Raw genomic sequence first — 14,995 nt, 5'->3', positions numbered from 1 at the left:
AGGCGTTGAATGTGAAAGCAGCTAACCTCACAGAAAAGATCATGGCTAAGCTGGAAACCTGGACCCTCTGTTGATAGCTGGACCAAAAAAAAGCAATTTGAATGGCTGAGACACACTCTGAATGGCTAACTGAAGGTTGGACAGTCCTAATCCCTATAGAATCTCCAGAAGGGACTGGTCCCATCCAACTACTGGCCAATAACGTGCCCCAGAACAACATGGAAGCTTCTGTCAGACATCATACCAGCTAAGATGAACAGGCACATGGCTCAATACATGAACAGGGCCCAGAAAGGAACACCAGAACAGAATCACCAGAAGTGCAAAACCCCAGCTCCTAGTAGATAGGGCAGTCACTCAAGACTGCAAGACTAGATTAACCTTTGCACTGCCTGAATTGAGTGATGTAAATTTGATGTGTATGCTATATGTTAGCAGGAGAAATTTGTTTCCTTGATATTTTGATGTTATGGTAGTAATATTGTTGGTTTTGTTTTGCTCCTAGCTCTTACGGTGTCTTCACTGAACGTTTCAATGAAAACTTTTCCAATAAAACCTCTGTGAAGCATCAGTATAAGAGACCATCATTCAGCCAGGGATGCTACACTGGGGGCTACCACACCAGGGAAAACCCCAAGTACAGACTGTGCAAATATGCCCCTGAGACAATCCAGCACATAACAGCAGGGTGTAATATACTGGCAGGCAGGGCATACATGGGACCCCAGAACCCAGTGGCTGGAATAATATGCAGGACGATGCATACTACACCAAGCTACATATGCACATAACATAGCTATACCAAGTGATAGCAAGATCAGTAAGAAGGAACATGAGAAGCTTGAGAAAAACCAAGGGCTCACAGAGGGGCTAGAGAAGGTATGGAGGGTGAAAACAACAGTTTCTGGCCCCCAAAGTGCACAGATGTGTTTCACTACGGGTAACTGAGTAAAAGGATTTGCTTCTCGAAAGACTTTGAATTTAATTTAAAGTTTTAAAATGCATCTGTAGTCAGAGACAGTGCAACTGAAACGACCTTTCCTATAATCATATCAGCAGGAAACTGACAGGAGAAAATAAGCAACACTAGTTTATCCAGAGATGTGTCACTGTCCACTGTGTAATCACTTTACATTCCTATTTATACACACTCACAAATCTCCCCATGTGTCCAGTCAGAGAGCTGGGGACTGAAGATCTGATACACAAACCAGACCTGAGTTGCAAAAATTTAGACCACGACTTGTTGGATCAGAGTCAGCTCATTTCCTGTTTGACTACTTAAAAATGTGATTTGTCAAGTGAAACGAAAATGTAATTAATCTAACTAATTGATCAGATTTCACAATTTCAGACCATGGCAAACAGCAGCTGTGGTTTGAAATATGATTGCTTAAAGTTGGCACATAGCACTGTCTTCTGTTAATGTTTATCAAAAGTATTGACAACAAGCATTGCCAGTTTGGCTCACAAAGTGCTTCATGTTTATGTCTGATTATGAGCCAAGGCAAAACTGGTGGTTGCTAAATGTGGAAGAAAGAAAAATATGAATCCTGGTGGTAGCTGCCACCAGCAGGAAACAGTGATCAAGTGTAAATTTAAATCTGAAATTAGGAGAGGTTTACAGGCATTGCTAAAGGGTGTGGCTGAGATCAGACAATACAATGAATAAAGAAGATTAGGGCTTTAATGCTAGTGGTTTACACATTCACCTAACAAGCAAAAGATCCCACCTTGATATCAGGAGGAGACACAAATCCCTTTGGGGTTGTGTCAGGAGGGGCATCTGGTGTAAAAATCTGCCAAATCAAACATGTGGAGGTACCTGCTGTGGTGACCCCTTGTGAATAAGGAAGCAGCAGGTGAGTAACATGAATCCATTTTGCCCATACAGACAGAATAATGACTGGATACAGACTGGATAGAGTTTTATAAAAGTCTTCTATGGTGTAGGTCACTTCCTGATTATGAAATACTGAACAAAATAGGGACATTTTAATTTAAGGCAGTTAATTAAATAGAAATCATATAAGAAGAATTGACACAAAGCAAAAATGTAGCTTGACGGTAGTAACACTGAAAAAGAGAGCATGGTTTAAATGGGAAAAAGTAGAAAAGCTAACAGGTATAATGAAAGAATGAGAAAAAAATGTGTCAATGATCTTCTATGTGTGCTACATATTCCAGGATACTTTGTTTACTAATAAAAACAATCTATATAGGTTCTTCTGACCCAGCTTTGACTTAGTCCAAACTGCACAACATCCCTGGAGAAGCCTTTCTGAGCTGGGCCATCATGTTCCGATGAGCCTTCTTGCATATACAAACACCAGACTGTGCTCATCAAACAGATGCTTAACCTCCCCGGCGCAGTGAAATTCTGTCCCAATGCCCACAGAACAAAGAGATCAAACAAGGAAAATCAATAGCTCCTCCTGGGTAATCAGTCTTTCCTGTGAGACGGGGAAATCTACTCCTAGTGAGATAATAAAAATAAAATCTGAGATAATCTCTTCTAAGAAAAGAACACGAGAATATGTTGAGTCAAAACATTAATGCTACCATAGAGAGTACAAGTCAGTCAGTTTGATTGTTGGAGTAGCTAGGAAACGGAAATCCAACCCTTTAATTGCATTGTAATCCTACATCTAATCATGCAGTACACGACACAAAGTGCACCACTTACGGAATAATACAATTTAAAAGTCTCCAATAAGCAACAAAGATGACCTGACCTTCAGTTTGCCCATAAAAAGGCTGCGACAGTCTCATCAAATATTAACACCAGTGTCAAAGAGCTATTAATTAACTCAAGTGGTGCATTTAGCATTATACATAAAAAAAAACTGTTCAGATCTGTGGGTCTGTGCTCGGCATCGTCCCTTTGACATCCATCCGCATCTTCAGATTAAACTTAGCTTCCAGCACACAGGACAATTGGCACAAACACGAACAACTCACCTTCTCCACCAATGGGAGGTCAGATTTCCATAAACCTAAGAGAGAGATAGTTGTCGGTCCCCTGCAGGAAAACAAAGCATGAGTTTTTTTCTTTTTCTTTTTTAACAGGAAGCTGGTTAAAGTGCTGCTACTTCACCTAATTGGAATATAAATGAAAATCAACCCCAGGTGTGTCAAAACAGAAGTCACCTTTATGGCAGAAGGTTATTAAGAAATTATCTGGGTTTCAGTTTAAACTATCACAGTTATGGAGAGATTATAAAACTCTGCATAGAGCAATGGGGTATATTTAATAATACCAGTTTCTTTTGTACACTTTAACCACTAATGCACCACCTGCTGAATATAATTAATGCTGGGATGATTAGAATCTAGTCAAATATAGTAAACTGTGATGAAAATGGTGTGTGGAAAAATGACTAATTTTGGTGTGAAATCTGCAATATGGTTTGGATCGGTTGATGCAAATGATAATTTATATGTTCAGCTTTGTTTTTTTTACAGGTTGAAGTCTTTCTGCTGTCACTGACACGTGTGACTGCCTCAGGCCCACACAGAACACAAAATTCAACAATAATGCTGAGTCTTAGAAAAAAACAATGCTGAGCACCAATTTAGCCGAGTTGGTTTCCCAGGTTACATCAGTGTCTAATTAACTCATATTATTTTGAAATTTAAGTTTCAAGCTTAAAAAAGTGCTGTTTTCCATGTATGCCTGTTTAACTTTACTTCTAACTTGAAATGTGATAATTTGGTGCTTTCAATCATTTAATAAATTCTGGTGTAAGGAAATATCACAGAGTTTGAGGATGTGACTTTAGCCTTTTGAAATGTCTGAACACCATAGCTGACAGATCTAATTATTTAGTAATTAAAATAACAGTAAGCTTGGCTCCAGCATCATGCTATCGTGCTTATATCGTACAGCCACCTTGTCTTTAATACCAAAATATTCAATGCTCAATGTCAATGACGCTATAAGTAGTTCAATTCAGCTTTACTTTTCTTCAAAAATGTGATTGCTTTTGGAAATCATCTGTGCTTCACAGTGTGCTTGAATCTTTCTCTGTGTGTACCCCTCACTGTGTGCTCAGCTGAGCTGCTGCATCCCATGACCATGATAAGCAGTTTAGGTAATGGACGGGTCGACTGAATTCAGGCAGAGAAGTGATGAAGCAACCCACACATCAAATGAAACAGCCTGAGAAATGCCAGCTCTATTCGATGCCTAACAGCAAGCAGTCTGCTGGTTATGCTTCAAATTCTTATAAAATGCTGATTCATGGTCACTTCACTGTGACCACTGGTGCTTTTCAACTGAGTATTTATATTTCTCAAGTTCCAAAGTCTTCTAATTGAAAAATTATTATTATTGGCACACTTTATGCCCTATTGGTAATGTTCCTCCCTTTATGACCACAGTGTACCTGTCTTCTGATGGCAGCTTCCAGCAGGACAACACACCATGCTACAAAACTTCGACTATCTCAAACTAGTTTCTTGAACATGTTAACAGTGAGTTAACTCTACACAATTGGTCTCCACAGTCACCAGATCTCAATGGAATGTGGTGGACACTCATCATGGATTTGCAGCTGACAAATCTACAGCAACCGTGTGATGCTATCATGTCAACATGGACCAAAGTCTCTGAGGAATCTTTCCAGCACTTTGTTGAATATTTGCCTTAAAGAGTTAGAGCAGTTCTCAAGGCCAAAGGATGGGCCAGTATAAGAAAGGTGTACCTAACCAAGTGGCTAGTGAGTGTAAAACAGGCAACTGCTCTCGGAAAACATAGTATCAAGTTAAGATGACCAACAGAAAAACATGTGGCTCTCCTATTCTCTCTCTCTGTGTGATTATGTTTATGAGGAAGACACCCACTAGTGTTCAGCCCTCTCACCCGACCTTCTGCATCCATGCACTTATTAATCAAAACATCAACAGACCCACTGATCTAGAAACCATTCATACCAGAACTGATAAAACTCCAGGGATTCGTGCGCTGGAGGTGCACACCAGGACTCCATTTTGAAATGCCCAAAAGATCACGACACAAACTGGGGCCTATGCTCTGCCTCAGGGTGAGCCACGGCTTCAAGATGATGACTCAGAGGAGGCAAACGCCGACATGTTGTGATGACGCTGCATGAACAACTCCGGGTAACATCGATGTAATTCATTAGGGTCCACCACAGGATAAACAAGAATAATGTTACCTAGTGATATGTGCGTAGTGTTTCTCATCCTGTTCACATGTACACGTGTGATAAAATTGTTTCCTCCTAATTTTTCTTTAACTAAAATCAACTCCACTATGATGGCATCTCGCTTTTCTTAATATCTCTGGATTTGAGCAAAAATCATAGTCATGGAAAGAGCTTCAGAAAAACAAAATGAGAATCCTTGTGTGGTGTGAAAAGCACCGCAGATGTTTTTGATAATCTCTAATGTCATAAATCTTGTGCCAAGGACAGGAGTCTTCCCGGTGTGTGTCCTCCTCTGCACGGAGAGAAATGAGACACTCCGGCTGCCCTTCAGACTCTCTGTTCTTACATTGGCTCTTTTTTCACACCTTGTCAGACAGCACTATCTCTTCTTTTCACAGAGGAACAACAGCCCTTAACCCTTTCATCAGCAAACACATTAGAGAAGGCCCCACTATTTCACACGTTGTCCTGTTTCCCACACCTACGTTGTTCCAGAAACACCGGAGACTAACAACAACAAAAAGGTCACCAACAACATCTCTTTGTGAGACATTTAAACAGACAGAAACAGATCCGACAGAACAGCGTTTCAGACTATTTGAATGCATCAGTGTTCGGCACCCATTCCTGCATTAGCCTACAAATTGTCATGATTTTGTAATAAAAGATCAAAAACAAACTGACTGAAATAAAAGCTCATCTGAAAACAAATTGCTTTGTTTTAAGTAAAACGAATTCCCTTTAATTGGCATGGAATGCATTCAGCAGTACTCTGTATTGATCCTCCCCTTCCATTTAGCAAAGCAAACCTCCATTGGGAGCGGTAGAGCCCATATGTCAGATATTCCACATTAAACAGAGGAACAAACAATCAAATGACAATAGCTTTAACTGCAATGCAACTCATAAATCCCACGCTCGTGTTAATCCTTTCCCAGTCATTGCAGACAAGGCCAAAAGTTGGATTAAAAACAATCTAAAAACAACTTCCTAAAACTGTTAGTTAAGCTTGCATGGGCATTCCTGATAAAATGTTCACATAACAACTATTCTGTTAATGGTTAAAGAAAACCACCCATCAAGCCACTGATTACATGATTGCAAATCATAATTAAACTCAAACACATAGTTCCTGAGCAGGAGGATGTTTGCCACAATCAAAAACAAAACAAGCCAAGCATGAAAACAGAAGGTGAACAGTAATGCAGACACACTGTAAACACTATGGGAAGTGAGCGCGGGCAAACATTTCTAGAAATTCAACATGACACGGAATAATCTCTGAATTAACAGCTCACATATATAGAAAGAAAGCAGCTTGATTTAAAGAGTGGAATTACTCTGCTTGTAAGCTTGTCTTTTTATTTATTTTTATCATAGCTCGCAATGTGTCATCATATTTTCATCATCATATCATTTTGTCAATATTTAACTCTCAGAACTAAAATGTACAGTGTTGAATATACACAGCAAACAACAACAGAATGAGCCTGTTCAAACAAGATTGTCTACCACACATATATATGAGTATTTCAAAAATTCCTATTGGAGAGAACATCATCACACACATCACAAATTGTGGATATCATTCTAACGCAGACTTTTCCTTCTAATTAAGTTGATTTGCATTTGGTGCATGTCGTCATACCTGGGCAATATCTCGCTAAAAGTTGAATGAAAATGTTTTTTCTCCTCTCATATTCAAGCCTTAATATGTGTGAAACCATTCAAATGATTTGGACTGTTTTAAAATAATATTTTGTGCCTTATATATGACATGCTATAGATAAACTATAGGTTTCTTACCTGCAAACATATGGATTTTACAGGCCCTTAAATGGATTTAAAGCATCCATCATTCTTTGTTAACTGAGTTTGATAGATAGATAGATAGATAGATAGATAGATAGATAGATAGATAGATAGATAGATAGATAGATAGATAGATAGATAGATAGATAGATAGATAGATAGATAGATAGATAGATAGATAGATAGATAGTTTGCTGAAGTACACAAGAGTTCCAAGCAATACACTTTCAACTTGTCTCGACAGTGAAAGCTTAAGAGTCTGCTAATAAATAGCAGGTACTCTTTAACTCTCCTTTCTGCAGTACAATTGCATTAACCCCCCTGAGAGTATCATCATCTCGTCTCTGCAGCCTAGTGTCGAGCTCTCTTGGGGGCACCTTGGATGCTGACAGAAATGCACTCCAGCAAACAATAAATTCAGCACCAGGGACAGCTCCAAAACAGGCAAGGGGACACAAGTGACCTGTCTGTCATCTGCTACTCCACCGTAAGAATTTAACTCTAGAGGATTTCATTTAAATGAACACCCTCACCACCACCACAAACAACAACAACAACAAAACACAAGTTAGCCGTTTAATCAATCATGCAGTCTCACAGAAAAGCTAGCTGTATGGTTTTAGGCAGGAATGGATGCTTTGGTTGAAGAGAGGGGGGAACAGGAGCTACACGATTTGGGAATGTGATGCCCCAGCTTCCATTAACCAGTCCCTGCAACATATCATCATCCTCCTCCTCCTCATCATCATCGGCACATCTCAGCACAAGATAACATGCCTTTTGCTAAACGCATAACTATGAGACGCTTTAGTCAGCTGTAAGCCTGGATGCATTTCAGCGGGAGCAGATTTGATGAATGATTAAAAGACCACATGCACCTAATCCCATGTAGAAAACAGGATGCTCCTCCTCTGTGGTGCTGTTGGTTTGTGAGAGAAAAACAATGACGCTAGAGATGGCTCCTCGCTGTGCTGTGACAACCAATTACATAACGCCAGAGCGGAGTGTTCTCATGAGCATTTGCGTCCATTTCGCCAAGAAACCATAAAATACAGAACGAGGCGATTTTTGATTACTATGCAACTTATAAGCACACATCAAAGCACCCTTCATATAGATAGAACACTTAATTATACGACTTCTTTGATCGACGCAGTTTAGATTCCTGGTCTTGTTTACCAATTTGGCGCACGGAAAATAAACATAAAATGGCAATCCTGTCTTAGTCTTGGCTACTGTCTTCATCCGCAATAGTGTACTTGGCATGGAAACCGTATTAATGTCTTGTAGAATATTTAAGCAAACCGTATTGCATTGCTGATACAATTGGCACGCTGGGGTCAATTTTGCTCAGCCCGCCAGTGGGGCAATAGGAAGAGCTGCAGAGTGGAAAAAAACAGCCTGCACCATCCTCTAATTTGAAGGGAATGGTGCACATTAGCTTGACGGTGCAAAACCATAATATACGACTCTATGATACAGTTTCGCTTGTGGGTAACGCGTGCAATAGTAATTCTAGGTGATGCAAGATGGTCATCTTCACCCTTGGTGTTCCCAAACAACGGCACATCGTGTAACATGACGCATGCATAGCTAAAAATTTGTTACTGAATCTGTAATACTTGGCAAGTGTCGCAGCAGAAGGGGGATCAGAGTTAATCCAGATGACAGGAGAGGATGCGAGACTCCTTTATCTCTGCGTCGCCCTTCGCGAAAAGGATGCTCAGCTTCTCTTTCGAGTGCAGCAATGTGGCATCAACAGAGAGCAAAACACACCAACTGACTTACCAGAGATGCTGCTCCTGCTGCTGCCGCTGAGGTGCACTACTGCCCGATAGCCTCTACTGCAAGTTATTCAGTATTTCCCCTTGCAGTGACAGAAGGTGACCCTGCGTTCTCTGCAAGACGCTGCATCCACGAGATCACGATGCACGCAGCAAGGGGGAGCTCCACAGCACAGGCATGCGTCGAGGGGGATGGCCCAGCTTTTCCTTTCAATGGACGACAGGAATAGACAGAAGGGAAACGAATGAGAAAATGTAAGATGGAAAAGACGGCTTTTAAATTCCATCTCCCAACACTGGCCACGTGGGCTTACGAGAATTTACACTAGATATACACCCTCGAATCATTTTTATTGATATATTTTTATTATTTCATTTTTAAAATCAGAATTAAACCATTACCTATGGAATTATTAGCCAGTAGTAAGTTATTCTAATACGCATAATATCACATTTATAAATTATAAGCTTTTAAGAAATGAGGAGACCCCCCCAAATGTAACTTCCATTTCCCAACCAATAGGGAAAGCACGTGGTATGACATGGCATCACCGCCTTCCATTTAAACCACGCCCACGTTGCACTACGCTGCAAGGGAGGGGGATGGAGTGTTTTTGTGCTTTGGCTTCCTGACAAGCCCACTGACTCATCCACTGTTTCAAGTACACAAGAAAAATCTATTCACCTGCTGATTTATATGAGTGCACACACACACAAAAAAATTCCCAAAACAAAACACTGTTTCCTTAATGACGTCATATGATAACAAAATGACCAAAGTCATAGTAAATATAGTAATGAAAACCAGTGACTGATCCACAGACAGGTAATATTGGACACCTTTTTTAGAGAATGTGGTGAAGTCTACTAGGAAAATACTTAAGCTGGTTCATCATTAGTGACAATCACAAATAAAAATTACAAACAAAAAGTTTCAATCAATCATTACCTGAAGAACTTCCTTGTTTTTGTTTTGTTAATTATTTGAGGTCCTGTATATATAACCATTACTCTCTCACAATCCATTACATCCTCACAGTGCAGACTCTTTCCATTACAACTGCACTCTGAGTTAATGGATTCCATGAGACACGGCACCAGCTGCCTTCAGCCTCTTATGGACAAGAGTGTAACAGATGAAACTAACTGACCAGTTTCTTACAGAAACAAATGGAAACACAACAATTAGATATCAGCAAAAATCTCTGTTGAATCAAGGATCTATTTGTTAACTTTCTTTTCTTTGCTTGTTTGTCGTACTATTCTTTTCAAGGCTGGGTGTAGCAAAATTCCCTCAAGATACCCAAAACCAAACAGGGTGAAGAGACAATCCCTTTGCTTCAATGGAGATGATGTGGCCGGAGAAGCAAACACCTTCATGCAGATTAATCGGATGCTGTTTGTTCTGACTCTAATGAGAAATGATTTCATACTGAGGATGTAATTAAATTGCAGCTAGTACAGACTGTCTATTTCATCACTCCACTCACATGCTCCTGCCCTAGTTTTAATGATCAGAGTCTGAACAGTGAAATAAAAAGGCTCAAAAGCTGCAATGTTTGATGCCAAACCTTAAATCGTAGCCTACACAACACATTAACAGTGCACCCTCCATTCGCCATTTTCTTAAATCATATTTACTTACTGACATCTAGTGGCAATTTACTGACAGTGCAAAATTTGTAACAACATGATATACATGCTTGAAGGACAGTGTGAGAGGCTGCTTCTGTCCTGTGTCACATCATCAATAAACACCAGTGTCCCAGTGCCAGTGGAAGCCATGCACACAAGCCATCACACTGCCTCCACCGTGTTTTACAGATGATGTGGTATGCTTTGGATCATGAGCTGTTCCATATCTTCTCCATTATTCTGGTAGAGGTTGATTTTGTTTTTTGTCTGTTCAAAGAATGTTTTTTTCAGAACTGTGCTTGGCTTTTTATTTAGATGTTCGTTGTTGTTGTTTTGCTTTTTTGCTTTTTTTTTTTCTATTCTTGAGGCCTATGAGTGGCTTGGATCTTGCAATGAACCCTCTGTATTTACTTTCATGCAGTTTTCTTTTTATGGTAGACTTGGAAATCGATACGTGTACCTCCTGGAGAGTGTTGTTTGCTTGGCTGGGTGTTGTGAAGGGTTTCTCTTCACCACGGAAATGATTCTGTGATTGATTGATTGATTGATTGGTAATTTATTTCAACATGTGAACAATATACAAGTACATTTAGAAAAGAAATGAGAGAAAAAAATATACTATACAAATTACATACAAAAAAACATTCTGATTAATTTACATGTTGAAAGGGAGTGGGAAGTGATCATCCACCACTGTTGTCTTCCATGGACGTCCAGGTTTTTTTTGTGTTGCTGATTTCACCAGTACTATCTTTCTTTCTCAGGATGTACCAAACTGCAGATTTTGCCACTCCAAATATTGTAGCAATTTCTTGGTTGACTTTTTTCTGTTTACGGAACTTAAAGATGGTTTGTTTCACCTGCACGGAGAGCTCCTTTGACCACATGTTGTCTATCCACAGCAAAATTTACCAAATGACAGCACCACACCTCAAATCAACTCCAGGCCTTTTATCTATCTATCTATCTATCTATCTATCTATCTATCTATCTATCTATCTATCTATCTATCTATCTATCTATCTATCTATCTATCTATCTATCTATCTATCTATCTATCTATCTATCTATCTATCTATCTATCTGCATATAGATATATAGAGATATAATTTATTTATTTATAAAGCTATAACACATAACGCATAACACAAAAGCTACGTAGACTCTCACTGTTTCTATGGAAATTAAGAGGTCAAAAAGCATCCAGGTCACACCAGATGCACTTGATTAACTGATCCTCGGCATGTGTGAGTATTCCTATGAAAAAAAGAAGTGTTCAGGTGTTTTCAACACAACACCAATGAGGAAAGATAACACCAATATTCTTAAAGAAACAATTGTTGATGCATTTCCGTTTGGACAGGGTCATGAGGCCATTTGGAAACATCTGAAGTCCATCATTGTACAGTGAGAAACAAGAGGAAAAAACTGAACAGTTTCAAGTCAGCACAGCTTCGTTTTGTTGTATTTGAACAAACCACAAGACTTCTGGCACAGCATCCTTTTAACAGACGAAGCCAAAGTGGAGATGTTTGGCCATAATGCATTGTGCCATAATTGGCAAAAAGCTGAATATTAACAACATATTGTACCAACTGTCAAGCACAGCAGTGGAGGGGTGATGATTTGGGCTGTTTTTGTACTCAGAAAACATGAACTCCTATGTTTACCAAAATATTCTAGAGTTAAATGTGAAGCTAACTGTCTGATAGCTAAAGTTTGGCCTCATATGGGTCATGTAAGAGGACAATGATCCCAAGCTGAAAAGGAAATCTGCTGAAAAAGAAAAAAAGAGTCAAGGTGCAATGGTCCAGTCAAAGTCCAGATCTCAACCCGACTGAAATGCTGTGGCAGAATCTCAATAGAGCTGTGCATAAACAAATGCCTGAAAACATCAATGAAATGAAGCAATGTTTCAAAGAAGAATGGGCCAAAATTCTTCCCCACACAGCTTCTGCATTTTGGCCTAAAGAATGACATGATGTAATGTGTTAAATTTATTTGTTGTTTTTCATTTTGAGGTTCTATTTAATTGTAATAATAATTGTAGAAACTGTTAAATGATAAATAATAGTTAATCTATATGATGCACATTATCTTTAAAAACACTGATAAGTTTGTGGATTTTGATTTAGACCAGTCCAAAGTTTCTCCAGGTAATAAAGCAGCAAACATGGCAATGTTAAATAGAGGTACAGATGAAATTCCCAATTTAGAATTGTTGTGCTTTTGAAATCAAATGCATAATTTATTTAGGAAGTGCTCAGTGTTTACCCTTGACTGAATGAGGGTACATTTAAAGCTTTTAAGGACATTCAGGGATTCACCATATTACCGCAAAAGTACCTCCTTATTACACAGGATATATTCATCATATCGCATCATAGCACAATCTCTTTTACTTTACTGCTTTAACACAAATCAAACATTTATCCAAAGTTATTCGAAATATTACAGAATTAAATCTGATAAACAGATACCTCCGTAGATTCTGTTCTCTTTTAGAAACCAATGGAGTTCTAGTGTGAAAAGGGTATTGAGCCATAGATGAGGTACTGTCATTTTTCCCTATTAGGGAGAGAAAACAAGAGGCTGTCAAATATGTTAGCTTGCCAGAAAGCTACTTACTTACTTAGTGCTTGTTATTTTAAATGATGTCACTTGAATCCTTGTTTTTTCCTCAAAATGAAGCTGATCAAGAAAGCTCCACAGAGGCTGCTGATTGGAATGCCTGTGAAAAGCTGATGAAGGAAATGCTTTAAGAAGAGGATTATCCCAAATGAAATCCTAGCCTGTTCATTCATTACAGGGTGCCATATAAAGCCCATCAACAATTCTACAATCAAACGTGCCTGTATGAGTAACATGTTTAAGACTGCATATCAGACCTTCGTGGAATATAGGCAGACAGCAGTCAGTATTGCACTGGCTTGTGTCATGTGTCATGGTTGTCTAAATGTAAACATGAAAGTGTATATTTATCCTCTGTAAACAATGAAACTGCAGCCTCAGAGCACAGGACGAATCACAGTGCAGACACCAAGGCTTACAGCTGCTAGTGTAGGTGATGCTTTATGGGCTTCCTTCCTTCTTGTTTGTGCATCATTCTGACTCTGAGGGGAAACACTGAGTATATTTGAACAACATTATTTATAGGGCACTGCTTAATCGTATGCATCTTTAAATGCACCAAGGCTTCACAATGTGTCAGCCTGCTGAGAAGGACATGTAAAGAGGAGAAGCCACCAAACAGAGCAGTATCATTGCATAAGATAATTTACTGCGGTACTGCCACTAATCCCACAGGCGAGGGTCAAAGAAAAGGCACTTCCCGTTACGCAATATGAAATGTTACACAAAAGTACACAAAGCTAATATATAATATCCCTGCACACAAAATGTATCATATCACTCATTAGTAATCAGTGTAAGGTAACACTGATGTAGATAAATCCATTTCTTAAACCAGCTTTAGTGGTCTAGAATGAAGAATGATAAGACTTCATCTACTAAATTTGAAAGGTTTCACTCATTTTATGCAGCTATAGTTTTATAATTAGCTTACTGCCACACATATATATTATGTGTGGAGCATAATGGCTCATTAAGTAATATAGTGCTAATACTAATACTGTGTTGCAACAGACTGGCGATCTGTCCAGGGTGCACCCTGACTCTAGTCCTGTGGTAGCTTGGATATGTTCCTGCCCCCCATGACCCTGATAAGGATAAGTGGAAGAGAATGGATGGATGGATAGAAGTAATACAGCCATCTTGCCTCTCCTCTTGCTCATGAGGAGAGTCCATATGAGTGCACAGTTTTAAAACGGTTACAAGCTTTAAAGTAAAAAACAAAAATCACTTACATCCTGCAGTACTCACTGGCAAAACAATAGCAATCTTGCACAGGCAATAATTTCTTGTTGATGCCAGAGGTCAGAGGAGAACCACTCAAATAACTGCTTTTTACAGCCAGGGCATACAAAAGAGCATCTCTGACTAACTGAACAGAAGACCACAGTAGGTGCCAGTTCTGTCAGCTAAGAAAAGGAAACCAAGGCTCACAAAATTGGAAGAATAAAACAATTGTTGTTTGGTCCTGATGAGTCTCAGTATCAGCTTTGACATTCAAGTGGTTGGATCTAAATTTGGTGTAAAATGACTTAAAAGAATTAAAGCAGTCTTGTGGGTGATATACTGCATAAGTGACTACTGTTGCCTAACACGTCCATCCTTTTAAGTGGACAGCGTACCCAACTTCAGATGCCTAGTTCCAGCAGGAAAACACATGATGGCACAAGGCTAATTTTATCTTAAACTGGTTTCTTGAACATGACAGTGAGTTCAGTGCACTCAAATGGCCTCCACAGTCATCAGATCTCAATCCAATAGAGCAGCTTTGGGATGTGGTTGAACCAGAGATTCATATCATCTATGTGAACCAAACTCTATGAGGAATGTTTCCAGCAACTAGCTGACACTCTACCAAGAAGGAAAAAAAAACGAAATAAATTTTAAAAAACAAAACAAAAAACGGATTTTAAAAAAGCTGATAATGAGGAACATTTTTGAGACGTGATTTCTGACGTCATC

The 14,995-nt window shown here is 39.2% G+C and overlaps 1 protein-coding gene across 3 annotated transcripts in view; it reads right to left on the bottom strand.

Moving 5' to 3' along the window:
* pacsin1a (protein kinase C and casein kinase substrate in neurons 1a) overlaps nucleotides 1-9,247 on the bottom strand; it is a 33,792-nt gene extending 24,545 nt beyond the window's left edge. Inside the window, exons 1-2 of one of the 3 annotated variants that reach the window (XM_082517797.1) lie at nucleotides 9,170-9,247; nucleotides 8,772-8,974 (exon numbers count right to left, since the gene is read on the bottom strand). The gene's annotated coding sequence lies outside the window, so the exon portion shown is untranslated. Of the gene's footprint in view, nucleotides 1-2,961; nucleotides 2,984-8,605; nucleotides 8,628-8,771; nucleotides 8,975-9,169 lie in introns of those variants that run through there. The other 2 variants (XM_082517798.1, XM_082517799.1) reach the window with 2 other exon arrangements.
* Between the last annotated feature and the right edge of the window lie 5,748 nt (nucleotides 9,248-14,995).

This window comes from Aulonocara stuartgranti (genome assembly GCF_965226115.1).
Source record: "Aulonocara stuartgranti genome assembly, chromosome: 20".
Lineage (NCBI taxonomy): Eukaryota > Metazoa > Chordata > Actinopteri > Cichliformes > Cichlidae > Aulonocara > Aulonocara stuartgranti.
Note: the sequence above shows the minus strand (reverse complement) of the source record. Positions and strands in the feature narration are given on the sequence as shown.